This window comes from Anser anser (assembly GCF_964211835.1).
Source record: "Anser anser genome assembly, chromosome: 4".
NCBI classification, from domain to species: Eukaryota; Metazoa; Chordata; class Aves; order Anseriformes; family Anatidae; genus Anser; species Anser anser.
In genome coordinates, this window is record NC_139724.1 from 1,328,290 (window position 1) to 1,354,961 (window position 26,672).

Sequence of the window (26,672 nt, forward strand, 5' to 3'; positions counted from 1 at the left end):
ATGGGTGAATAAATGGCTGACAGGTTGGGCTCAAATGGGGTTACATTGGGTTGCTGGTGGCCAGTTGCTAGTGGGATTCCCCAGGGCTCCATTTTGGTGTCAGTTCTCTTCAGTGTTTTTTATAAATGGTCTGGATGCAGGACTCAAATTCATACTAAGTAAGTTTGGAGATGACACTAAATTAGCAGGAGCCATTGACTCTGATCTTGAGGGCAGAGATGCCTTGCAGAGAGATCATGACAAATTAGAGCAATAACCAACTGCGCGAAGATTAAGAAGCAAGTGCCGGATTCTGCACATGGGAAGAGGCAACCCTGGCTAAAGGTACAGACTGAGGGATGAAAGGCTGGAGAGCAGCCCCACAGAGAGGGAGATGGGGGTTCTGGTTGAGTACTGTGTGCAGTTTGGGGCACCACAGTATAAAAAGGACAGAAAATTGTTAGAGAGCATCCAAAGGAGAACAACTAAGGTGGTGAATGGTCTGGAGGGCAAGACATGAGAAGCACGATTAAGCACGATTCTGCTTTAGAAATTAAGATTTCTCTTTTTTATGCTATTGAATACATGCTAAAAAACCACTTATTTCTCTTCATTTACTATAAAGGGAATGTAGATTACAAGCTCAGATATAGATATAATACATGCTTACATTTGGGCAGTTGAATCTCATCTTAATGTTGTAAAAAGCTTTCAAAAGAGGCTGTGTAATCAAAATTTTTTGCTTTAGCGTTTATACCACTTTGAGATTTCATGGTTTGCTTTGATATGAAATCAGAACTGGATGTTGCAGGGAACACTTTTATATTTTCGTAGTAAAGTAACAATTTTAATTGCAAAAAAAGTTAGTACACCTTTGGATTAAAAACAGGTTAAAGGCCATAAGCAAAGACCATGGCTGAATATCGGGTGGAGAACAAGACGGGACAGAGTATTTGGAACTGCCAGCATATCTAGTCCTGCTTAATTTTGTCAGTAGATAGCTAAAAAAAAAACAACAACAAAAAACCAATACCATTCCAACAAATCTGTTCATAATATTAAGTTTCAATGCAATTGAAATATCAGTTTGGATTAAAAGCCAACCAACCAACCAACCAACCAACCAAACATTCCTGGAGTAGCAAAAAAACTGACAACAGTTCCTCCAGGAAAGTAAGATTCAGACTGGAATAAATGCAAGCTAAAAGAATGAAAATCCCAGTGATATTCAAGAGAGGTGAAAGTTTGGAAATCAATAATTTTGAAGCCAACCTAGGGATGACAGTGGAAAGCTAATTAGACCTCTATTCACAATGCAATGCGTAAGCCTGAAAGGTTAACGTAATTTCTTGTTGCATAGACATATCCATTGTATAAACCAGGAAGAGCTACCAGTTTCTTCTCCACAGCCTGCCTACACCTGACTTATCGCCCTGGGTTCTAAGAAACTCATTATTATGATTTAGAAGACTAACTTATGACACTTAATCTCAATATTTTTGAACAACTATGTTCGGATGGCATTTCTAAAACAATTTTAGGAGGATTTTGCCAACTTTAATAAGCTGTACACTAGATAGAACAACTGTGCGATCCATAATGAATAACCATGTTTTCCATCTGATTGTCGTCTGTTTTGAAAAAAATGTAGGCCTAATACAAATTTTTAATTAACGTTTTTGTAAGGCAAAAATTCTAGACACTGTGTCATCTCACTTCTCAATACACTGGCTAGGGTACTGGGAAAGTGCAACATCTACTCCTTCCCCATAGAGCTAGTCTGCCCTTTACACACCCAGCAAACCGGTGACTTGTAGGCCCTGAAGTTACAAACTTCAAAGGTATTTTTGAGGTGTGCTGGGATTCATTGTATTAACATGTTAGTTAAACAGAGTAGACAGAAGGAACCTGACAGTTTGGAAATTATTTTACCTTAAAAATTGCAGTTGACAATGCAGAATATTTAAAAATAAAGCAACAAACCAGCCAAATGTGATGCAAAAGAAAACCTTTCTCATAGAAATGCTCTTTGTGAATACTTCTGCTAACATTACCATCATATTTTTGCCTACAAGTGAGGATCAAGAATGCAATAGATCCATAACGGGAGAAAGCTGAGAGGAAACAAAGTCTTTGGTTCAGAATTCTGTTAAAATCTTTTTATATTTTTATACTTCCAAAGCACAAAAGAACCAAAAAGGATATTAAGTGCAGGGAAAAGGCTTTTCTTTGCATTTTGTATTGATGACTGTAACAACTTTTCCTATGATACTGTTCTTACAAATGGATCAGAACAAGCAGAAACAGGCCCTTCTCTGCTGAAGCTGCTGAGCAGTTCCTTGAGACCACACCTAGGCTATAGAAATCAGCAGACCTTTGTTGATTTCTTTCTGCTTAGGTGGCTTGGCAATGGTTTGAGGTGACTCACTGTTATAATGATGAAAACCCCAACAAACACAGTCTGTTGAAAAGTTTGCCCATTTTTTCATAGAAAAGTTCTTCACCTAGGCTGTCAGCTTCACCTTTTTTTTTTTTTCTTTTTTTTTTTTCAGTCTGTTCCAAGAAACAGAGTGAAATGACTGACTGTATTATTATTATTTCCTCCATGCTCTTTCTCTGCTAGCAATCCAACCATTATAGGCAGTGCTTTTAGCCCTTGCTCGTATCTCTGAGAATGTCTGGAGTTGCTATTATCCTTTGGGAACTAAATAGTAAAATTTGAAATTGTCTTTCAAAATAATTTGAAGTGAGGCATGATAAGTTCATAAGCTCAGGGTGCTTGTTTATCAGAATTTGAATCCCCGGGGAAAGGCTTGCTGTAAATCTCAACATGTCATTGATTTTCTCTCTACAGAAATGAAGCTCCTATTTGGATTCTGCAGCCTGCTACCCACACACATTTGAAAAGTAGATGATTGTAATTTTCTAGCTTAAGAACAGTTCTATAAATACAACCCAACATTCAGTTTTACAGCAGAAAATGTGTCTGGATGAACTATGTGTGCAAGTGTTCTGCTAGTGTGAGTAATCTTGCTGAGAAAATGGCACCAAAACGTTTATTTTCTGTAGCTTGTCAATGTGTCATCAGAAGACATTTCAGCAAGGGACTGTTCCATGAAAAATGAATGTGCTACACAATCAAGCTCAAAAGAATTTGTCAAATCAGCAGTTGATTTGCTATATAAGCCAATGTTGACGTAAAACAAAATAAACACTTTTTATCCCCGCTACTTTTAATGATCTGGAATGTTACACTGCACAACCAGAGAGAGAGAAAATAGTAAACACTCTCAACTGCATGACTGCAACAGCACTGTACTCACAACACGAGTGGCTACTTTCTGGCCAGCACAAACCATCCTCTGGGTGGTCAGCTAATGAACAGATCCTCATTTCCCACAGAGCAGCACGGCTCCACTTCATAAATATTTTCCAATGGTCCTTTGCTGAACACAACCTACCAGCTAAAATCGCAACTGCCTTTTAAAACGTTAAATGCTATCAGCAATACAAAAAATATACTGCTGCTGCTGAAAAAAATCCCTTCCTTTACCAGGAAATACTATCTATAATAAGCTTGTTGTTCTTAACGTTGCATTTATTTGAGGAAACTGAGTTGGCTAATTGCACAAAATGTAAGGGATGATATTTAGTAAAGGAGACTGCGTGACATAAATGTAGTGAATCCCCTTAACTGAATGTTTACTTTCCTTCTTCCCCAGTTTCAAGGAGAATCAATAGAGTCTTTTTCTTCTCTTATTACTCTCCTGCCTTTAGAAAATTAAAAAAAAAAAAAAGTTTTCTTTCAGTATTCAGAAGATGTATTTTATCAAAAAAATTCCAGATCTCCAGATCCCATGTATTTCAGTGTATTTTCTCCACAGAATTCCAGTCAGGGCTCTTGTTCATCCCCATCGTTTGAAAAAACTCCCCTATTTCAAAATTGCTAAAATCTCTCAACTGCATGTGTTAATATCGTGAACTGATTCAGACAAAAACAAAGTGATGAAGCATAACTGTGTAAAGCGGTACCTGCACTGGTATCACTGTTGATGAACACTGGCTAGGAAGTGTTTCTCCAGGCTTTTCAAGCTTGGTACCTTGGGAGTCAATTTTTTTTTTGGGGGGGGGTGGGGGTGGGGTGGTATAACCCTCCAAAAGTAATTACCATCTCAACTGTCCTTACAGATTACATTGCACTGGTCATACAATTTGTATAAGCATGTCTGAAAAAAAGAAAAGTATCTTAGAGAACACTAATGCCAGTTCATTTTATCCAGATAAAAGCACAGTTCATGCAGCGCCATTTTATCCTTGCTTCCTGAAAGCCCTTCAGACAAGAAAAATCCAAAGCAGGCAATACTTTGAATCCTAATGGAAATAAGAACAAAATGCCAAGCGCTGGGGGGGAGGCAGGGCAGGGACTCGGTTGTGACTGACAGCCTGAGTGCAAACAGGTAACCCTGCACAGAGCAGGCATCTTTCTGACACATTCTGTAGGTAAAGTTCACCCCTACGGAGAAAGGTAGCACAAAACCTATGCCTGTTGGAATATTGTGGAAGCCCTTTCACAAGATAAATTACACCATTTGCAAATTCAAAGAAAAAGATAAATATTGTGAAAATCTGGACTCTTAATGCAAAATTTAATTGGTCTGCACTTAAAAAGCTCATTATTTCTCAGTCAGAAGTCCAAAGTATTACTTTAGTCTTCTAAAAGCTTGTGTTCACATAGCTGTTTTAAGCCCTTCTCTGATGCATTCGTTTTAATTCTTTGTTAGCACAACCATTTCCATATTCAGACTAGGGAAGTTAGGCTGCACAAGGCTGCGAGCGCTGTTCAGCCTGCTGCATGCTGATTACCTTTGGTGCCCAGAGATGTCCAACCCGAGCCTAATCAGCATGCAGCTGTCAATCAGGCACGCACACCTCCTCGGTCACTGAATCAAAGGCATGTCTGGTCTGCCAACACCACTGGGTAGTGTCTGAGCTCCAGAGGACTCAACAGTTGATGCCATGAAAAGTAGCAACAGTCCCTAATTAATCTTGAATATTCCGGAGGAAAAATCTTGTCAAGCCAATTATTGACTGAGATCTTTTCAGATTGTTTTTGGCATCAATTTATTACATGAATGAGTTTGGTGTTCATCTCAGGCAGGATGTTTCCAAGCTAAATTTTGCACTTAACTGAAAGCAGATGTTGCATTACAAATAGTGCAATATCAGGAGAAACGTCGCTCTCTGTTTTTATTTTATGGAAGGAGTTTGGTGTTCATTGACTGGAACTCAGTTTCCTCCAAGAGACGTAGGAAAATTAAAACATAGATTTGCTAATTCAATAACTGACTCCTTGCTTCTCATTTTCTGCCCATGACATTGTACAGCAGCCTTGCAGGAGGTCTGGTCAGCAGGCTGCCGCGTGGTTTCCCTTGCCGGCCTGCTCCTGTTCAGCACTTGAGGCCAACCAACAATCAACAGCACTCACCACTGCACTCCTTCCACTCCTTCTGAGCCCTTCACCAATGTCCTTATGGTCAGGAGAGTGGCTGCAAAGTTTTCACTCCTGGAAACAGCAGGGTCAAAGTCTCAACAGCTGATGTCCACCGGAGACTCATTTTTCCTCAAGGCTCCTGCCTCCGATTGATGACTCCCTTCACCGTGACACTACATCCACGCTTTTCCACCTCTCCCTTTGGCATTTCTGTAAATTTTGTTCACAGACATACTTACAATACACACAGTGCAGTGCAAGTAGAGACAAGGCTGGTCCCTTTGCTCACTGATATGAAAAGAAACCCCCAGCCCAAACCAGAAACACATGGCAGCATGAGAAAACTCCAGCCTAAGTTTCAATCCTAAGTTTTAAGCCTAAATCCTTCCCGTTTACTAGCTTGCACTCAGCATTGAAAAAACAGTGTTAAGCCTTCAGACCATGGGCTTTTCTCATTAACGTCTGCTGACAGTATAGGCAACTACACCTTTTGTCTGTCATTGTTCCTACAGATGGAATTCTGACATTGCTTCCCCTGATGCATTAGACTTGCTCTTATTACTTGCCCTGGTTTCTCTCTTAGACTGGCCATACCATTACCTGCTCACTGAAAAGTGGTCTTGTTTCCATACTTTTTGCTGCTGGCCTTGCTGAGCAACAGAAGCTATGGTCTGTAGTAGTTACACATTCCCAGGACAGATTTCAGCCATGGAAGCCAATTAGCATGGAAGTGCTTGTTTCCATTTGGCTAAATAGTCAAATGAATAGCTAAATAGTCCATAATACCAAAGAGGTCCAAACAAGTAAAAATTACTGATGCATGCCCAAACCATGCCTGGGAATTACTTGGGAGGGTGTTAGTCAGCCCAGGACAAAACCAAGCTGAGATTTTTTTTTTGCAAATTTAACAGCAGAAGTGAATGAGACCCAGTACTTCGGAATGTTCCCTGTCACTGCTTAAATTGTTAATGTAACGAAAACCAGAAAATCCAGCAAACAAAATGCATTCAAGAAAACAAGTTAGTCACCAGTTCACTTAAATCTCTTTGTACACATCCTAGGTAGTTGTCTAGCTAAGATGGCTTGTCCTGAAACAAGGTGTTATGAACAGGATATACAACAGGACTGTTCACTAAAGGAACTCAGGAGAAACTTCCTTGTATACTGTACAAAAACATTAAGTGGAACTGACAAATGCAACAAAAAGGGTTCAATCTTTGAGTAATTTTAGGAATTAGTGACATAAAAAAAGGATGAAGTAATTATATAAAAGAGAAGAAGGGAGTACAAGTAAAAGAATGACAAATGGACACACGGGACATATAAGGGTTGTGCTATCTCTCAGCTTCCTGAGACATTCCACATAACCATTTACTATTAGCTTAAATTTACTTCAAATCAGCAAAAGCACAACGAGGCTTTTGCAGACAAGTAAAATACACATGCACTGCTGGGTATCACAGAAAAGAAGTGTAATTATTTCAAGAAAGTTATGGCTTAGCAGCTGATGAAAAGGAATAAAGGAGGTAAGAGTTATTCTTTGCATACTTTTCTTAAACCCCCATTGCGCAAATATCTTACTCAAACAATGCCACCTTATCTTAAGTGACCACCCTAGGGATAAGGTAATTTAGTTACCTTATGGAGATCAGTGCTTAATTAAAGGTCAAACTAAATTGTACTTGGAAACCTTAGCAATATTTTCAAGTTTGTTCCTGTGCCAAGCTGCTATTGGATGTAGCCTTCAATGTTGGCTTTACTACTTTTCATAATAATCACCTGCTGCTGACCATTTAATCATCATATTTCTCAGTTAAATTCTAAAAGAATTCATGTCCTTTTTCACACAAGTCATGTTGTAATAACACAAATCAAGTATCAAATTTTATTATCAGCCTGTCAGTATAACGTAAAATAATAATAATAAAAAAAGCTATACTTCTTGACAAACAAAGCATGGTATATATGTTCATTCATAATATGTACATCAATCACTGTACCATATAAGCACTTATTAGCACAGCTATTCTCACATTAAATTGTACTGGCTTTGCTGACATACAAGTATGATTTAGCTTTCACGTTACATTTGGCTAAATATTGTACAGAGAAATACATTTTTTGCAATATAGTCTAACGATACATGTGCCACTGCAATGAAAAAAAAAAGACTCAAAAATTAATGCTGCAAATAAATCTTGTATCAGCATGAGTAAGTATGTTCTGAATTAGAAATGTTCTTAAATACGAATTGTAGGTATTGATGTTAAAGGAACCAAAAGTTTATCACTAACATCCAAGAGTGTTAATTGCAAATCATGGAATTTTATAAACACTTCAGTTTTCAGAGTCAAAGCCAAAAGCTTGTATCAACTTTGGAGACCCCAGCACATATTTTGGAAACAAAACATTTTAACATCTAAAAACAAATCTATATTTATGCTTTTTATCTTTCTACTCCACTTTAACGTTTCAAATACCAATGCTTTCAAGAGGATAGTGATGCCTACAAATCTAGGACTGTATTTAATTTAAGATTTTACAAAGCATTCAGAAAATAATTCTAAGCATATAAATAGATTAATTCTCCTAAAGAAGAAAAAAGTACCTTTGATAATAGCAACATTTTGATGTTGAATTAAAAACATTTACTGACAATTAATGCCTCTCACTGGTTCTGAGCTAAGTTTTAAACAGTGCCCAAATGCCCTTTATGTGAACTTGGCTGGAGGTCTCAGAGGATGTAATCTGTAGTGCAGAGCTACAACTGAATTGTAAGCGGTAGACAAGTAACTTGAAAACCAAGTTTGACCACAAAGAGCTCCCTGAAAGACAAAACTTTCTGTCTCCAGTATTTTCTTAACAGATGCTTCCAAAAAGCTTTTGGCTCTTGCATCAGCCATGAGCATACCCTCTGTCAAGTTGCTGACTGCAGCGCAGCTGCTGCAGCTAAGTGCCGTGTGTCTTGCAGCAGCATACAAGAAAGATACAGTGGTCTAGTGTTCTTCCAAGTGTGAACCTGAACCTACTGCAGCTAGAGAGGGACGATTGAAGGCTTGTATGCATTCTCCTATGAGCACAGGGAAACACAGCCAAGCTGCACATATCATATGCTATGTCAGTTCCTTGTGTTGTGTAGAATCTGCTGTTACACGGAGTAATAATCAGGCTCTCTGAATGCTAATCAGGATGGAAGAAAAACCACAATGGTCTGCAAATGCCAGTTTTACATGAGTGTTGTCTTACCGACCTTCTGATGTGAATTGTCTGTTTTGGAAATGCCTGATGTCATAGCCTCTCTGTGCCTAAGCAGAGAAAAATCATAGGGCTTATAACACTGCTCTCAGCGTCACAGTTAAATGGATGGATATAGCCTGCAATCGACAGCACCAAAATCAATACAGTTTGACTACACCAACTTCCAGCTTAATGAATATTTATTATTGCCTATTGATGTTTCTCATTGTAGCCTATTTTATTTTTTAAGCAAACAGTAAACCTGCTTGTTAAGGAGTCTTCTGTAATCTAGATACAGTACTTTTTAAATAGTTACAGAAAAGCTCTGGGCCTATGGTCTCACATTGTATTTTTATTCCTATCGCACTTACCCATCAGAACAGAGGAAAATCAAGAGAAACTATTTTAGTTGCAGTCTGTTATGGGAATGACTTGGTTGTGAGTGGACTGATATCTGCAACTGAAATCAAACAATTTGGGATACAGTATTATATGGCATCATGATAGAAAATGAAATAATGAAATATTTAAATATAAGTTTTTTTGATTTTGCCTTGTTTGAAGGATTATTTCAGAGCTCATTTTGGGGAACATACAAGGAAGAGTTGGCAGATCTTTTATTTATTTCACGAGCCTCTCTGTATAATAATATAGGTCAACTGTTAACAAGGTATAGAAAAAATAACCAAAGGTGATACACAGAATGATCTGGCAGACAGGGGAGCTACGCCAGCAACCTGTACTTCAGTCCCTTTAACTGCACTGCCTGGTGGCATACATTTGAACATATCATATTCCATACCTTTCAAGTAGATTTTAAATTATTTCTTAAGTGACCTATCAAAATCACTGTCACCAAAAGGCCTTTCTGGAAAGGAACTCAATTAGCCACAGGGCTGAACAATTCCTGTGAAGATCCTGAGGGAGAAGGAGGGATAAGAATACCTAGGGCTTCAAAAAAACATGCCAAGGACCTCCTGCTCCAGCACTTACTGTAATTAATCGAAGTCTTTCCACTGACTTCAGTGAGCAGTCAGGTCAGTGTCAGGTTATACACAATTAGTAAAACTCTAGATGTTTTCAATTCCAGTGACATAAGTTTGGTCAGGACTTTGTTCAATCTTCTTATAGACTGACACCACCAAGACAGAATCTCATCATCAATTACAGGAGGAGTTTGCACTGGCAATAAACATAGTTTTCTTATTGGCTTCTAGTACTGAATCTTTTTTTTTTCTTTTTTTTTTTTTTTCTCTGAGAATAACTGTACTAGTTGTGACATGCATCAGTACCAATAATCTTCAATTCAACATAAGCTTATATTTTTGGAGGTGAAACCTCCTAACTTCCAATGCAGTAGCATGGTAAAGAATCACTGCAACATGAATAAATGCCAGAGCCTAAACTAGCTTTTATACCTTTCATCTTATGCTTTTATAACAAGTCATGAAGCTGCTAATTGACACTTTCATGTATTATGAAACATTTACAAGTTTAACATTACTGTAGATGGGCATGCTTTCAGCTGCCTTCAGTTTATGCAGAGTTTCGAAACTGTCTGCAGAATGAGTTAATTTCAATGCAGTCTTTTCTTCTTGGAGAAATCTTCAGTCACTTATCAGTGCACTATAATGCGGGACAGATTCCACCAGCTATTATATAACTCTGTCCTACACTTGGGACAAAGATAATGAGAACAGAAAATGTATCTACTGCATTCTCCTGACTGTGCCAGTTTTTTCTTAATGGTCAGTTATGCAAGTGTCCCATGGGAATTCTGTATAGTAATTTTGCCAGAATTAATACACTTAGCTCAAAAGATATTTTTTTTTCCCAAGGTATCATAAAAGTGAGAGATGACAAAAAGTTCCTAGGTCACCTTACTCTTTCTCTTACTGTATTTTACACTTATGAGTATGTTCTATCCAGCTTTATTTATTGTTGGTCTGGCTGTGAAAGAATTTCACTGGTGCATATCACTGAAAATTCATGGGAGGGAAGTGGACAAAAATCTGTTTAATTCTAAGTAATATAAACATAATGATCTAAGTTTATTCTCTTCAGTAAATCAAAACATTCAAATAAATATGTAGGGCTGTAATTTTGGGTAGAATTACAAAAGCAGAAAGACACAGGATGTAATTTTGATCCTCCTTACACCAGTACAATTCACAATTGTTTTGGATTTATCAGCAGTAAGCAGTAATAAAGTTGTTCCAATTTTGTTCATATTATTACTGTTAATATTAACAAAATAGTAATATTAAAAATAGTAATCGTACTAAACTAAGAGAACTATCAAGAGCAGGCCAAAAATTAGAACATTAGTGCCAACAAGTAATTCAAAAGTCTAAATATTTGTGCTTTTTTAACTCATCCAAAATGCATCATGAAATTAAAAATCTCTGGTTCATTACGGTGAAGTAAGGCTTTATCCTGAAATATCTTTAAAAAATACCAGAATGTGGCCCAAAGCTATTAGGTTATATTCCAGTTTCATAAAAAGAGAAAGACCAAATAGGAGAGCCTCTCTGATAAACTCAGAGATGGCGACTGAGTTGCTCTATGCCATGTACGTATACAGTCAATCCAAATTTCTCTTGGTAATATATATACACACAAGCTTAGGGAAATATAAATTACGGTAACCTTAAGAGACAGTGCTAGAACTGTACGTGTTTTACATAGATAGCAATTCTAGCATGACATTGGAATGTCCCCATTGCATACACCTGATCTATCCAGGTTGCATTCAGACTCCCTACACGTGCCTAGAGTCTGTGAGCTGTTCATTGCTTGTGCAGTGGTTGTTGGTCTAGAAATGCAGCTGAGTGTCAGGAAGGTAGTTTGGTGCATTACCAAACTGGACGAGGGAGCAGGTTAGCTTGTTAGAAGAAACAGGTGCAAGAAAAGCAAGGAAGGGAAATAATCCTGATAGATTTCTGATAGTTATTTCCATTAAATGCCTGAAAAGATATTGCGACAAAACAAATTACTGGCACTAGCTAAAAATAAAGCCAGAAAGAACTAACTCCAGTTTTCAGAACTAACCACGCATCTTTGTCATTTAGACAGTGTTCTAGTCACTGCTTAAACATTCAAAACAGAACAGCCTCTCCAGTCAAATAGCCTCTAAAGTTTTCAGCTGAATGTCCATCAAAAAGTTTGTTTTTACCATATCTTCATAATTAAATGATGTTCATTTTTTTAATGACCCTTAGAAATGTTTCATAAAGGACATGAAAATATATATTACTCTCCACCCAAACTATGAAAATACCTGAAACACACCAATGAAAAAGGAACAATGATAAAGCTATCAAAGATGACCACAACTTAGTAAATAATACACATTTAGTAAACTTACTTATACAAAGAGGACTGAAAAACAAGTTATATTTAAATTAGGCACTTGCTAGTCCTATAGTTATGACAGGTTTTGTTTTGAATGACCTTTCCAGGTCATAAACTTCATGCTAAAAATACTGATTTTCTTCACTTTTATTCTCTACTGTTTCTAGAAGTCCATTTCTGATTTTCATAGCGTTTTAAAAATGGATTTGCACTTCTATTTCAACTCCCCCCCCCCCCCAAAAAAAAAGAAGTAAAAGCTCGAAAAGCATTATTAGCGTGCTTATTGGTTACAAATACACTTTGAAATCTTTAGAGAAACAGATTAAAAAGCCACAGCTACAATACGATCAATATTGCTCTTGAAATCTGGTATTCCTGACTGTTGGGATATCTTCAGTAATCATGGTGTCATAAGTAGGAACAACTTTGGCTCGTGAAAGACTGTGCCAGAGCGGTGTAACAGAAATAAAAATATTTGCCATATAAATAGAAAAAAATAAGAGGGTTTTCTTGGACCTGGGTACAAGGCAATAAAACTTTGTGTTATGTATGTGACATTAATTTGTTGGATGTGTGTGATGTTGAACACAAAGATCTTTTAATACTGGGTGTTTGGTATACTTTGGTAGGTTTTATGAAAGATTAGGTTTGCTTTGGCACCTGGTGTATTGATAGGTCTGTAAAGTCATAATAATTTTAATGATATGATAAATATGCACACGATCCACACATAAATAGAGGGATGATTATATAACCCTAATGCAACAAATATATTATGGAAGATGAGAAAATGTACATATAAATTCAACAGTTTAAGATTAGGAAAAAAAAAAGGTTTATAGAGTGGTTCCTTGGCACTGTCCCTGTTCTGATGTTTTTAAAATTTATTGGTTGTCTTTTTTTTTTTTTGTTAAACCAGGCCAAGGAGATCATAAATGTGAAATGGTTTAAACACAGAACTGATTGCAATATTTGCTTTTTAAAAGTGCTCTTTTGCTCTTCAGTAATAGAGGTTGGTGACTTTACTTCTTGATTTCTAAGGCTCTGTTTAATAGATGGCAGAGCTCCCCCCTCACAGCTGAAACAAAAACTAATGGAGCCTCTTACAATCTCGGTGCGATCTGTAAAGAAGCTGTAGACTGTTGGGGAGGTGCAGAGTTATATGATATCTTGAAGACTCATCTTCTTGAGGACAAGCCTAAAACCAGCATTTTGTTGCACAGCAAGATTACAGGTTGTAAACTTCCTATTCTGCTGCAGCACAGTCCTCTGAAGTGCCAGGTTCCTGAGATGACCTGTTTCTTGTATCTTTGGGACACAGCCTGAACTCTTGACAGCAAAGACTGTAGTTACCAAAGTTGCAAATGTGGAATTGCCAGGCTGGGAGGAACCGGTGCATTCATTGCCTCTAAAATCTGTGCAGGGACCAGGAAAGTCTGCTCTGGAGCAGGAAAACTGAACTACTGTTCTTCAGAAAACTGAAATATTTGTTCCAGAAAATGACATTTTATTTTCTCAGACCACTTCTAGCACGTCAGCTAAGTGGTCCCTGATGTATATTGTTTAAAACAATAGACTTAATTTTACATGATTGATTTTGGACAGTATCACACAGATCAAACAAAGCATTGAAGAATCCTACTAAATATAGACAGTTTAGAGGGGGGAAAAAAAAAAGGAAGGAAGGGAGGGAGGGAGGGAGGGAGGGGGGAAGAAAAGAGAAAAAAAAAGAACTATGAAGGGCTTTAGGAAAGACATGGATTCAAAAAGAATTTTGGTTTGATTGCAAACCATGGTACTTCACACCTATACTGCTGCTAATATTCAGGTGGGCACCTCAAAGTAATACTTTCCTTCCACCTGTAAATTACAGTGAGCGCTTTATCGGATTATGAGCTGATTGTGGTCATCAGCAGAACCAATGCTGGACAGACATCCTAACAATGTTTGCTGATTTGTAATGATGAAAAAGTGATAAAACAATTATCAGTGAGATGTTGAGTTACCAAGATAGCATTTAGAATGGAGTAGAAAAATTCAATCAATTCAAAAGCCAGTAAACAAACTGCACAATTCTTACTGCATTATTTTTTTTAATGTTTTTAGGAAAGTGCTATTTCTTTCTTTGCCAGTAAAAGCAACAGCTGTGTAAGGTGTGGAAAGCTAACCAGATTATCGGCTGGAAATGTTTCCAAAGATTTTTAGTATTTTGGAAAAACGATGGAACAGATGAAAAGACTGGATGGATATAGGTCAAAACCAGTAACGGTGGCAAAGGTAAATTAAGCCCAATTAATGAGAGAGAAGAATTAGGCTACAAGACTCTAGAATGGGAACTTTTGTGGGAAATGGAGAGGCTTTTATGTTGCAGAGTACTGTATTAGGTGAACTAGGAACAACGTCTTCAGGCTCTAGACAACCATTTTAGGTTCAAGACAGTTAGCCTTGCTTAATCAAAGTGATTCATTAAGACAGGGATAAAGGGTACTTCCATTAAATACTGTGAGATAAAATAATGCATATAACCATGTTTATTCATGGAACGACTTCTAATGACAAGTACTGAATATTTTAAAAAGATCTCCTCCTTAATTCTCTACTACACTTTCTATTTCCTTTCTCAGCACAAGACTGAAATAGGAATTACACAACATTGTAAATTTCCAAATTGCTTTTGTACCAAAAGTGAGAAACAACTTTGAAGTCCAAATCTGAAAAATGCAAAAAATTAAATGTCACCTTTTATTAATCATTTACCTATTTGAACTGGTATCAACTTATTTTGCATAAAAATAAGGCTGGAGTTTACATAAATCACTAATATTTAAAAAGCATTTTTAAAGCAGGAACTTCTCAGTACAGACCAGAGAAGAAAGTTTTCAGATGTTAGGATGGGCTAAGTGACAATGAAACAATATTAAAAATCTGAAAATACGCCATTTGAGATATATTCACTAGGGGCCCATTTAGCAGGATTTCTGCACTGAACTGGTTTGAATAATTATTATCTATTTTCTGTCAGCAAATCTTTCCAAATCTCAAATGAAATCAAATGTTGAAACTGTTAACTCACTTACAGGAGAAATTCTAAATTAAAGATTACCAAGGCTGTCTGTATTTTTATACATCACAGACCTAATGTGGTACAGGTATTTGCTGAAAGCTCTGGAAAAAAAAAACAAAAACCGCAACACGTTCCCAATTGCAACTTGAGTGGGAACTAAATGATACACTGAGAAAAAAGCAGCAGAGCTAAGATGAAACACGATACAATTATGGACATCAGCTGCTTCAATCATGAGAGAAATAACCGTTAAAACAGAAAAACTTGCTTACCTCTGCGGGCATTGTGAAGTTTCGTAACTCATGTCTGCAAATATTTCTAAGATGTAGGGGATGAAAACTGCCGTATACCTAAAAAAGATAAGAAAATCATTTTCTGAAATGGCTAGGCACAAAAGCTGATGTTGCAGTATTGCTATTATTAAGACAGTAACTGCCATTAGTAATATAAAATCTACTTCACAGAAGAATCTGAAAATCTGTTTGGCTTATTCTAGTTGTAAGTCCATACAAGTTTTGTGTTTAGACCCGAAAACCACAGCAAGCTGAAGTAGTTCAGCTACTTGGTAATTATAATTTACTTGCAACTGCGTTAGCTCTGGACATCACCAGCCAGAATAAGGGCCTCCAAAGCACTGTGGAAACTATACGGGAAGAGATTACAATCAGCTCTGAAAGAAGGCACACTAATGGGAAGGAAGAGAGAGGGAAGTGACTGATAGTAGAAGTGGAGTATATATGCGTATATACACAAAGAAACAGTCCCAAGTAATCAGAGTGTTTCTTTTCTGAAGTAAAGAGCAGAATGTGGCTAGAACAAACATGCTCCATCCAAACAGACTCAATAGTTTACATCATAGCACAGTGGATTTTTGGAAAAAATCTGAAGACTGGACAGAAGTCGTGATTTAGTTTGTATTTCTTCCCATCAGCATATGTATATCTCTGTCCTCCCATTTAAAACACTTTCTTTAACTTCCGTTCTGAAACAACTGCTACGTATTCTGTGTGCTATCCCTTAATCTGATATTCAGCACAAGGAACTTTGCTTTGCTTCCAAAATGTCAGTGGGCTGCAGATATTGTATTGTGAATTGTCACTGGGCTATTAGAGCAGTCAGGGGTCAGGCCGGACACGTTGGCAGCTAGCTGGAGACAGATGGAATTTCTGGCATATTCAGAGAATTCTCCCTGGGGAATAAAATGGGAATGACATCTATTGATTCAAGATTTGAAAAGATCTCAGTAGATCTATAATCACTGCTGTCAATTTCCTTAGATAAGCTGCTCCTCCATGTCCCCTCCTTGTCCTCGGTTTTCTCCCTCATAGCCTCATTATCCACCTATTTCGCAAATATTCAGCTGCCGAGAAGCATGCTGGCAGGGTGGGCATCTGTTCACTGGGATCTGGAGCTCTGCTGTTCACTAGATATTCCTCAAAATAGAAAGCATTCTATGTAGAAAGCATCAGGGTGCCACAAGCAGAAGCAAGACTGGCAAAGCTGAGACATCACAGTCTCACTGAGGGCGTTTAGATACAGGTATGCCTCATTGGCTTATAGCAAGTTGTCAAGATCACAACTTAGTAACCTAAGGATCTTTTTTAATACCTACACTTTTAAATTAATTTGTCATTTCAAAATCTTGTTGTGACACAAGTGTTATTTAAGTGGCAATAGGAAATATCTGAATTAGAACACTGAATGAGAACTGGCCTTGCTTAGAGATTAAAACTGGCAGATTCTTATGCCTGAATGCAGTAATGTTCAGAAAAACAAAATATCAGATCAAGAAAAGGAACTAGAGAAGATTTATATCAATTCCAACTGTTTTTTTTTTTTCAAAAATCTGAGATCTTCCTCTTTTTGTTTGACTGTGGTTGGTAATAAAATCAGGAGAAAAAATAAAGAATAATAATTTAAAATACTGCAATGGAAATATTTTGCACGAACCTCACAGTAAAGCCCAGGAACAGCAGAGATTAAGAGAATTTTCTTAGTGTCATGGCTTGATAAAAACTCAATAAGCAGAATACCAAATTAGCAACAGTACCTGCACATCAGATGGCATTGACATTAAGGAGGTCAGTGTACTTTCCTGTACTCCAGGAAACTTTACAAGTATGGATTTTCTTCTCAGTCGCTACAAATAAGTATCATTTCTGGTCCCTATCCATGCCACCTCTACTACCCTGTTAAACAAACAGTGACCTGGAGCTCTGTGTGAGCTAGTCACCATTGCTTCTGTAATTGCATTACAAATACCTGGTAATGAAGCACTACGGAAGGCTTCATGCCTGTTGTCCTTCCCTTCGGCTGGAGCTTTGGCAGAGGAATCCCTGCAGCTCTTAAAAATTGTTCTTTCTTATAGCTTTCATGTAAACTACCCTCAGACTTCATTTCCTGACATACCTCAAACCCTTTCAAGCACTGATGAGAAATGCAATCATCTTTGCTCCAACGTATGCATAAAACTTCTCACCTCTCCATCCCCAACTAAGACCCCATAAAACTAAATGCATGCTTATCAAAAACTGCATTTAATCTCTGCCCCTAGTGGTCTTCAGCGTTCACAAAAAACATACATTTAGAGGAGACACAATTATTAGTTTGGTAGTTCAGGACAGCTTCTGAAAATAAGAATATTGTATTAGCCCATAAAAGCAAAACTCATGTAAACAGAAAGAAAATATAACATGCTCAGAAGGGAGAGATATGCAGAGAGCTTTACAATGCAAAAAGCTGCGACTAGCTGACTGCCATCATATAGAGCCACGATCTGTTATCTTCTATACACATTAGTTCTGCTAACTGGTGTCTAGGATTTTCACAGCCGTTTCAGCACCTCCAAGGTAACATCTAAAGGGAATTACATTTAACATCACTAATTGCACATAAAAACATATACATAAGATGGGTTAAAACCCATTATTATGGAATCCTTTAAAAACCTTTAAGTTTTGTGCTTGCTGTTCATCCACATAGAATACTAGTGATTTGTATCTTTTAAAATCTCTGCTCGACTTCATACATGAGAAAGGAAAGGATTCATCAGCATGGAAACCTCATCCTTCATGCATAATTCCCTACATTGCTCTTGCAAAGATTTCACTCTTGCTGTGGTGTGTGTAGCTCTCTAGGACTGGGTTATAACTGGTTCTTCTAAACACTTTTGGATTTCCCATTAACAGATTATGTCAGTTCTATGAATCTGAACAGACTTTTTTCAGTTTCTTTGCTACTTTCAATTCTTGTCTTTTCTGTCTTTCCCTGACTGTACTGCCGTGATGAGATGACCTACTTGCAGCGCAGACAGAAAGGAAGTAACCTTTGGAGACCAGATGTCAGCACTTCCAACGAGAGCAATGGGAAGGCTGGTGGAAAAAGAAAAGGCTCCTGCCAACAGTCTAGAGAAACTCAAACTAATTAAAATCTCTATTTTAATGCTGGGCAATTGGCTTAAAAATATTTATTAGAATTAATATATAATTAATTTATAACATATTAACAGTGCTTCAACACACTCTGCATCATATTAATATATCATGATTTATTTTAACAACTAGGGTATAACAAATTGAAGCTACTGAGCTGCATGACGTTTATAAGCAGTATCATTTATGGTCGGTTTTCTCTGGCACGCTTTCTGAAATCCCATTATCAGTTGTTTAACATTTTGCAGGATTTAAACAGCTTGGGCTACAGGCCACAGGAAAAACTGGTTTAGAAAGTTTTTTAAAAATGGCTCAGCTTTTTCCAAGAACAAAGCCAGAGAAAATACCTAAGTTTAGCAACTAAAAGCAAACAGACAAACTTATAATTGTTTAGTTGATGAGCTTTCAAGCCTTCATACTTTTGAAACATGGACTGCATATCATTGATTACTGCCAGATTACTGGCAAAGATGATGGTCATGAATTAGGGAGGTGCTTACTGATACCCAACACGTATCTGCCCAAGTCTGAATGAATTACAGTGTCTGAAGCTGCCATTTGCAAATATTCAGTGAAAATAATTAAAGACCGGCAAGGCAATTCTCAGAGGAGTCTATAATAATACCACTGCTCAGAAAGAGTTGTGAAGATAAACCTGTTAACATTTGTGAAACACTCAGATGCTATGATAATGAGCAGCACTGTGAAAAGCCCATGAGAATAGTAATAAATCTGTAATCAGTGTAGTATTAGGATGTTGTATAGTAAATAGACCTGTGTACCTGACACTGAACACTAAAATAATTATTGAATTGCCACTCAATAAGTGATCACTGTCTATCCTGCGGTCTGCCTAAAGAAAGGACCATAAAGAAAATAACATGTATATATTGATATAAAGAGATAGAAATGAGGGATGGATAAATTCCAAATTAGGTTCAAAATTGTGATTCTTTGCATAACCTTTGAGGGTTTGACTTTGCAGCCTTAACTCCTTAGTGCTTTGTTTTAAAGTGCTGCTTGTTTTTATGTATGTGACTGAGCAGTGTCATCATGTCAGCTGAGTAGAGTAGAAAAGTAGCCTGATAATAATAAAGTGTGTCAACTTCTTAAGCACAGTCCATTTTTTTTCTGTACAGGTGGAATCACATGGGAATATATACCTAATTTAACAGCACATCCTCTGAAAGAACTCATAATTTGTTAAAATGTCATCTTCAAGGAAAAGTTGGATCCACCATTGTATTTTACAGCTGTAGCTGTGTTCCCTGTATGTTTGTTCAGATTTACAAACTGCACATTGTGTTCCCTACCAGATCCTTGACCTACTGTACACTACAAATTTATTTTTCCTGGCAGCAAAAAGGGAATGATTAAACTAGGTGAACTGATTGCATTCACATATTCATGTATAAAACATAGCTCAAATTATTTTGGCTTAGATGCCTTGCAGTGTTTCTGTTCATATCTTTATCTATGTTGGTTTATTGTATTATTTTGTTGTTGTTGAGGGAAAATCATGACACCGTTGAAACCAAATAGAAGCTATTCTGCCCTTTTTTTTTTTCTTTTTTTGCCTAAGATTGAACTCCTTCAACCGTATGAGTAGATATGAGCCAGTATTTCTCTAAATGTAAGTATCTTTTTCTATATAAACATCCATTTGGTCTGATTACAAACCAAAACTCTAAAGTAGATTTTTCAGCTGTTAACCAGAAATGCAAATACTAGTGAATAAATCCATTTCTCTTCATGGAAGATCACCAAAACACATACAAAACCCAACCAACCAACAACAAAAACCACCTCTTGAACTCCAACATGCATACCTCACTGGGTTACACTGTCTTCCAGTTAAAGAAGATTGAAGAACCACTCAGGAGTCTGTGAGCAGGGAAAGACAATTCTGAGTCTCAGCATTTTCAGTACAGTGGTGGGCACAGTACCTGAGAGATTCCTATCACTGAGTGCCAATTCAATAATTATTTTAGCGTTCAGTGTGAGGTGCACAAGTCCATTTACTGTACAACATCCTAATATTACACTGATCACAAGTGGAGAAAGCACAGCTTTCCAGTATGCAGCATCACTGTGGCTGTTCAAAGGAAGCACTCACTCTGTTATCCACACAGAAAACTTTGTAGGGTGTGGTGGTGTGGTTTTTTTTTAGTTTAATGTCATTCATTCATTCATTCATTTTAGAGGACTTTGGGAAATGAAAGCTATACATTTCTGTATATATCTTTATAATTTTTTATAATTCCCTGCATCGATAACCTCTTTGATTCTCTTTTATTAGGGGAATTCAAAGAAGGATGTACTTTTAAAAATTTTAATTAATCTTTTTATTAAATTTTAAGCTTCTGTGGTAAAACTGTTACACTGAGGGTGTTCCAAAGAAGAGAAGCTGGTCAACAAAAGGCACAATTTTGTTAGTTTACTATCTGTAATAACCGCATAAACAAAACTAACAGAGATCAGCTGGGAATCACATGTGCTTCCAGATTTCATTCCACTGAAGGGAATGCTCCTCTGAAGACACAATTCCCATCACCTCCCTTCTAACCTGATGAGCCAGGACAAACAGAACAGATCCTTCCTAAATGAAAACTGGGGTAAAAAAATACAAAGCAGCACCAGAGCTAACAAAGCATCTAGCAGACCTTCACTGTATTTTCTAAAGGCTGATCTTTACAATTAGGACTAGCAGTCTTCTGTATTTTCTCCGCTGCTTAAAATTCCATCTTCTTACTCTTTGCTTCTTGGATCTCAGAGCTGTAACAGATCTTCTGGACCATCCCAGTGGGTATTCCCCCTTGGGCATGCTAGAAGAGCTGACACAATCACTTCATCTCCTTCAAACACCATTCAGGACATGGCACTTACACTGCTCCCTGCCTTCCCTACTCGTAGCCTCTGCTTTGCTGCAACAGTAACTCCCTTTCCCATCCTTCCTTCTTCACAATTCTCAGCTTTCATTCTCCTCTGCATTTCTCATCCCTCTCTACATTCTTTTCTATGATACAAAGATATATATAAAAAAAAGATGAATATAGCTGAAAGGAAGAAATGCAAATATCATGACTGATTGCCTTGATGAGGCCACATAACTTCTCTCTGTTGTGAACTCAACTCCACCTGGAAACACCAAGTCTCTCTGTTACTTAATGCAATGGGTTCCCAGGCCTATACAGAGCCCATCACCGGGACCACCATATAAACAATACAACAAGGACAACACCAGTTCTCATTTCATTTTCTTTGAATATTCACATACTCACTCTCTTTTCCTCACAATAACCAGAAGGGATGCACTGAAGACAACAGTATTCCCACGATTCTTTTGGTAAATGGCATTTCATTTGTTATAGTCAGAAACCTCCAAAATACTAATAGCTCTCTATAGAGAAAGAATTCCATAGAACACTAATTAGGCAAGTTTTTAAAGTTTTTACACATTATGCCATATTTCAGAAATGTACTTAATTATATGGCCACAAAGCCCAAGACAGAGATATTATTGGCCTCTTCCAGATCCTTCCATTTTTGAAATTAGAAGCATTTATATTAAAAGTCAGGACGTGAGTAAAAGAAAAGGCAACTGGGAATTACTGATTAATTTAGCAGAGTCTACCCACTGAACTCCTTATTCTCCAGATTAACATGTGACAGCAGCTGAAGAAGCCCGAATATCACTTATCTTTGAATTAAAATACAGTTTTACAACAACTTCACCATTTGTAATTATTATCAACCTGATGAAATACTGCCTTTCACAACAAAACACAATTAAGACAGAGAAATGAGCCTAAGTGGCTCAAACTATTACATGAACTATTACACGAGCACTTATTTACTTGCTAATAGATGCCCAGTACAATTGTATTTCTCTCCAGAAACCCTTTTTTCAAGGTCCTTTGTGCTTTAGGTTAATTTTATCTGTCCAGTTACGTTTTTAGGCTATTAGTTTGCTGTACTTTTGACCCCTGAATTGTGAAGTCTTGAGGGGAAAGCACACCGTTCTTTACCAGCATCACTGCCAGCTTCAGTCTGTCTCTAGCGAGAGAAGCAGGGGGGCAGGGGCACGGCACAGAGACATGTCCCGGCAGTGCTAGTGTAACGTCAGGAAGGGACACACCTCTGATGCTGCTATGACCGTGGGTCGGTAGTCTGATGTGCTAATGATCTTGCAAATTCAGCTCATATCTTAATAGGAGGTCAAATCACCATTAGCACTGGGATTTTGATGGCCTTACAATCTTGCTTATTTGATAAGAGTGCATTCTCATGGTGGGACCTTCTAATGCACAAAACACTGGGTTAACTCTTCCCTCCTGGACTTCAGGCGGGAGCTTTAGTAACTTCAATGTGCCAGATCAACACTGAATGCTTTTAAAAATTCCAGAGCAAGTTTGCGATATTCTCTGTCTCCCTTCCCTTAGCACTGGCTATTTAAGAAAAAGAACATAAAACATAGGAAAAGAAAGCTGCTGATTTACTTCCCAGTCCAGAGTCCCTCACTCAGTCACCCTGCCAATACCTATTTCCTAATGCCAGCACTAGTGTGTGAAATAAGCTGCTCCTTCAAGCTGCTCCTTCTGCTGCATTCAGGATTTCTGCCACAGCTTCTGTGGCCTTCATGCCCTCAAAAGAACTTTGAAAAAAGACCAATCTGCTATTAAATGCCTGCTTCAAAAAAAGCCTTTGAATAAAGACAAAAGCCACAGTCCCTCACCAGTTTTCTGCTCCCAGCGTTTCCATGTTCCACTTGGAGAAGAGGGACTATGTTTCTGGGTGAGGTAATCCCTTGGAAGGTTGCACTGATAATCATCACTTCATTTTTGGTTAGCTAATAAAAACAAGCAGTATCGCCGGCTCAGTGGTAGTGTGTATCCAGCACAGGCAAAAATGGAAGACGGTGAAATAAAAAATAAAATAAAATGAAACATTGCCCTACCTAACATGCAAAAAGCGCCCTTCCGAGAATCAATTGAGAGAGTTGCCTTATAAATCTCCTTCTCCAGTTGTCTTCTCAGTGCATAAGATGTGGATGTCAGGAGCAGTGATGAAAGAGATTAAATAGGTTTAGAGTGACTTTGTGGAACAAATGTAATAGATTCCAAAGACTGCTGCTTAGGGTCTTGCTCACTGGGTTTGCTGCATATCAAGCAGCACACTGAGAACAACTGCTCAGATCTGCACTTCGTATTTCCCAAGGTTTGCTTTCCTAAAGGCAAGAAGGACAGGGGCCTGATTGCTAAAAGTACAGTGTTCAGAATCCTCTATCTTATCATGTATTTTCTACCTTTTGTATCTTTGGGTAATATATAAAAACCAAAAAAAGCTCTCATTCAAATGTGGCATCCCCTTTCCTATTCCCACAGCTTCCATCACAAAAGTGTGCACCACATTTTCCCCCTGCTAAACAAGAGGGCACTGCAATTTAGAGTTCAGGGCAGGAGATTAAGGCACTTCCATTGGCTAAAATAAAATATCCAGAAATACAACAAGGAATAAAACGGGTTCACCTTCTGCATCTCCCAGCAAGAGCATTATGTAGGAGACAGCAGATCGGCTTTCTGTGCCACTCTCAGCAGGGTGGGGGTGGAAAGTTCTTGGCTGACCCTTCACTGTCAGTGGATTTGGGGTCACTGGTCCTGTGGCTATAGGGCCTCTGGACAACTGCGGATCCATCAGACACATGTAAGAGGGAGCCTAATCCTCTAGCCTACTGATCAGAGCCACATGCACACTGTGCTTTGTAAGTAATAGACCATGAGGTTAGCACTTTTACTAGTAGTTCTGTATGCAACCAAATAAAAAAGCTAGGAAATACGGACAGTATAGTATTGATCATTTTTTCAGTACACCACCTCTATTAAGGCTCCCTTACCATAAAGGAGAATTTGCATGATGGGTATTTGCGGATAAAGTAGAAGCAGAGAAACAATAAAAAAGGTTCCTTAGGTACAGCTTTACTTCCTGTATCATTCCTCCTCCTGAGCGTGTGGACATATCCAGACCTTTATAAGGATGGAAACACTAAGTCTGGCCAAACTACGTACCACATGATTGAGAAATACGAAGTGTACAGCAATCCTACGTAGAAAGGTTGCATACGCAAGTCTCAGAGCGGTGAGAGACATGTCTGTAGCTGTGCAAGCATAGCAGGATGCAAGGAGTTCGATCTGAGAGGAAAGGTTGTTAGTTCTGAAGCATTGACTTCCAGAAACTGTTCATGAGCAAACTTGGTTGCTGTCTTAACATCTCTGATTAGAACAAACTTCCATGTGAACTAAACTGATCTTGTTGTGGGATGTGTGATCAGACTGCTTACTGACCTACACGCTGGCTGCTGGAAATCCTGAAATCGTCTGAGGAGCTCTGACTGGAGTTCCGATAGCAGACAAGACTTAAGCATGCTTAATTAATATATCATATGGTATATTCATTCATTTGCCCTAAAAAATCACAACAGAATGACAAAATTTCTTTTCCCTTCCTCTGGACTGACTTTTTTTTTTTCTTTTTAAGTAGTTTATAAAACCAGCCTTTTCACCCTTAACTTAATCAGTCAACAGAACTGTAATTCTGAATAACAAAGGACTTAAAGTTTAGCAAAAATGTATCAGCCTTAATGATATAATTACTAACATTATCTTTTTAGTAAAGAATTCATCCATTTGTTTCTGTTTGGGCAATTCATATGGTCCCAGCTGCAAGGCAAGAAAGAACTTTTTTAGAAGAAACAGAGGGGCTCATCCGTCAAACTCCTAATCACTTCTTTTAAGTGCTTGATGTGCTGTGTGAGCTCCAAAGCAAGCAGCCAACCATGAATGCTGTTAATTTTATTATTTCCAGTAGGTTCACAGAAAGTCACCATTCTTAAAAAAAAAAAAAAAAAAAAAGTGGCAGTATTATTGGACTTTATCTTTCCCTTCCAGCATCTTCACTTCTTTGAACTATTAATGCTGTAAATGTTGTGTTACTTCCTCGACCCAAGTGAGAAGGCACCTAGTTCTGACAAAACAATTTTAGAACTGGCTGTATCACCCCCAGGCCCTGTACACAGCCACCCACAAATACACAGTCTTGCCAGGAAACATAAACCAATGACTCCAGCATTATTTGGGGTTCTTCCCCTTTTACGTCATGCAATCAGGCCTCAAAAACTCCAAGGACTTTTATGACCACAGGTCTATGCCTGACAGTACTTCTCTGCCCTTTGAGAAAAATAACAAAACCTCAGCTGCTGGCTGAGATGTGCCAATACCTCCCTCTATGATATTATAGACATGAGGACAGATGGCCAACTTGAATGTGTATTTCTGTGCTTCCTTTCAAATCATTTTGGCACGACCAGATGGTATTCTGTGTCTGCATGGTATATATTAGACCTTCAAACTGGCTACAGCACTGCCAAAAAGCAATCCATCCCCCTTCCTTTCAGGCACAGTCTTTCCCAAAGTGGGGATGTCTCCCTCCATGATGACAGATTATCTGACTAGAAATCTAGCACGACAAAAAATCCCAAGGTAACCATCACTAAAACGGAAATAACTGAGGTTACGGCATGGGAACGGCTATACAATAACACAGGGTGCGGATGGTAAGGCATTTGCAGTGAAAGAACAAACAAGTTTAAATGCTTGTAACTGCCAGCGCAAGATCTGTGACCAAGGAGTCGGGATGCTACTGCTACAGTGGGGTCTTCACACCGTGTAATTCACCAATAATTTCACCAATTGCTACAAAAAAATCGGAATTATTGGAGATTCTGAGTGAAAGTCTTAAATCTAAACATTGTATAGAGATAAGGGAACTGTTCCTCACTCAATTTTCCGTTTGTCTTACCCTAAGACAGGTTTCTATTTTACCCTTCACTGATGCACATTTGTTAATTACTTGTGATTCCATATCACATGGTTTTATTCACAGAGAAAACAGTGACAATGTATTATTTTTTTCTTTTGTTTGCTTGCGTCTTGATTGAGGGATTTAGCATTTGTGAAAGTAAACCCAGTAATTCTTATTATTTTTTCCCATGTAATTCTATCATTTTGACAGCTAGCTTTGAACAACAGCATTTTTGTTACCCTAATCAGCAGCCTCTCAG

General features: G+C 37.9%; 1 protein-coding gene across 15 annotated transcripts in view; it reads right to left on the reverse strand.

Annotated features, from left to right (window-relative positions):
• LOC310898756 (bifunctional heparan sulfate N-deacetylase/N-sulfotransferase 3) overlaps positions 1 to 26,672 on the reverse strand; it is a 382,477-nt gene that overhangs the window by 230,552 nt on the left and 125,253 nt on the right. For all 15 annotated transcript variants that reach the window (XR_014583603.1, XR_014583604.1, XR_014583605.1 and 12 more), the window contains one exon: positions 15,398 to 15,475. The gene's annotated coding sequence lies outside the window, so the exon portion shown is untranslated. The remainder of the gene's footprint in view (positions 1 to 15,397; positions 15,476 to 26,672) is intronic.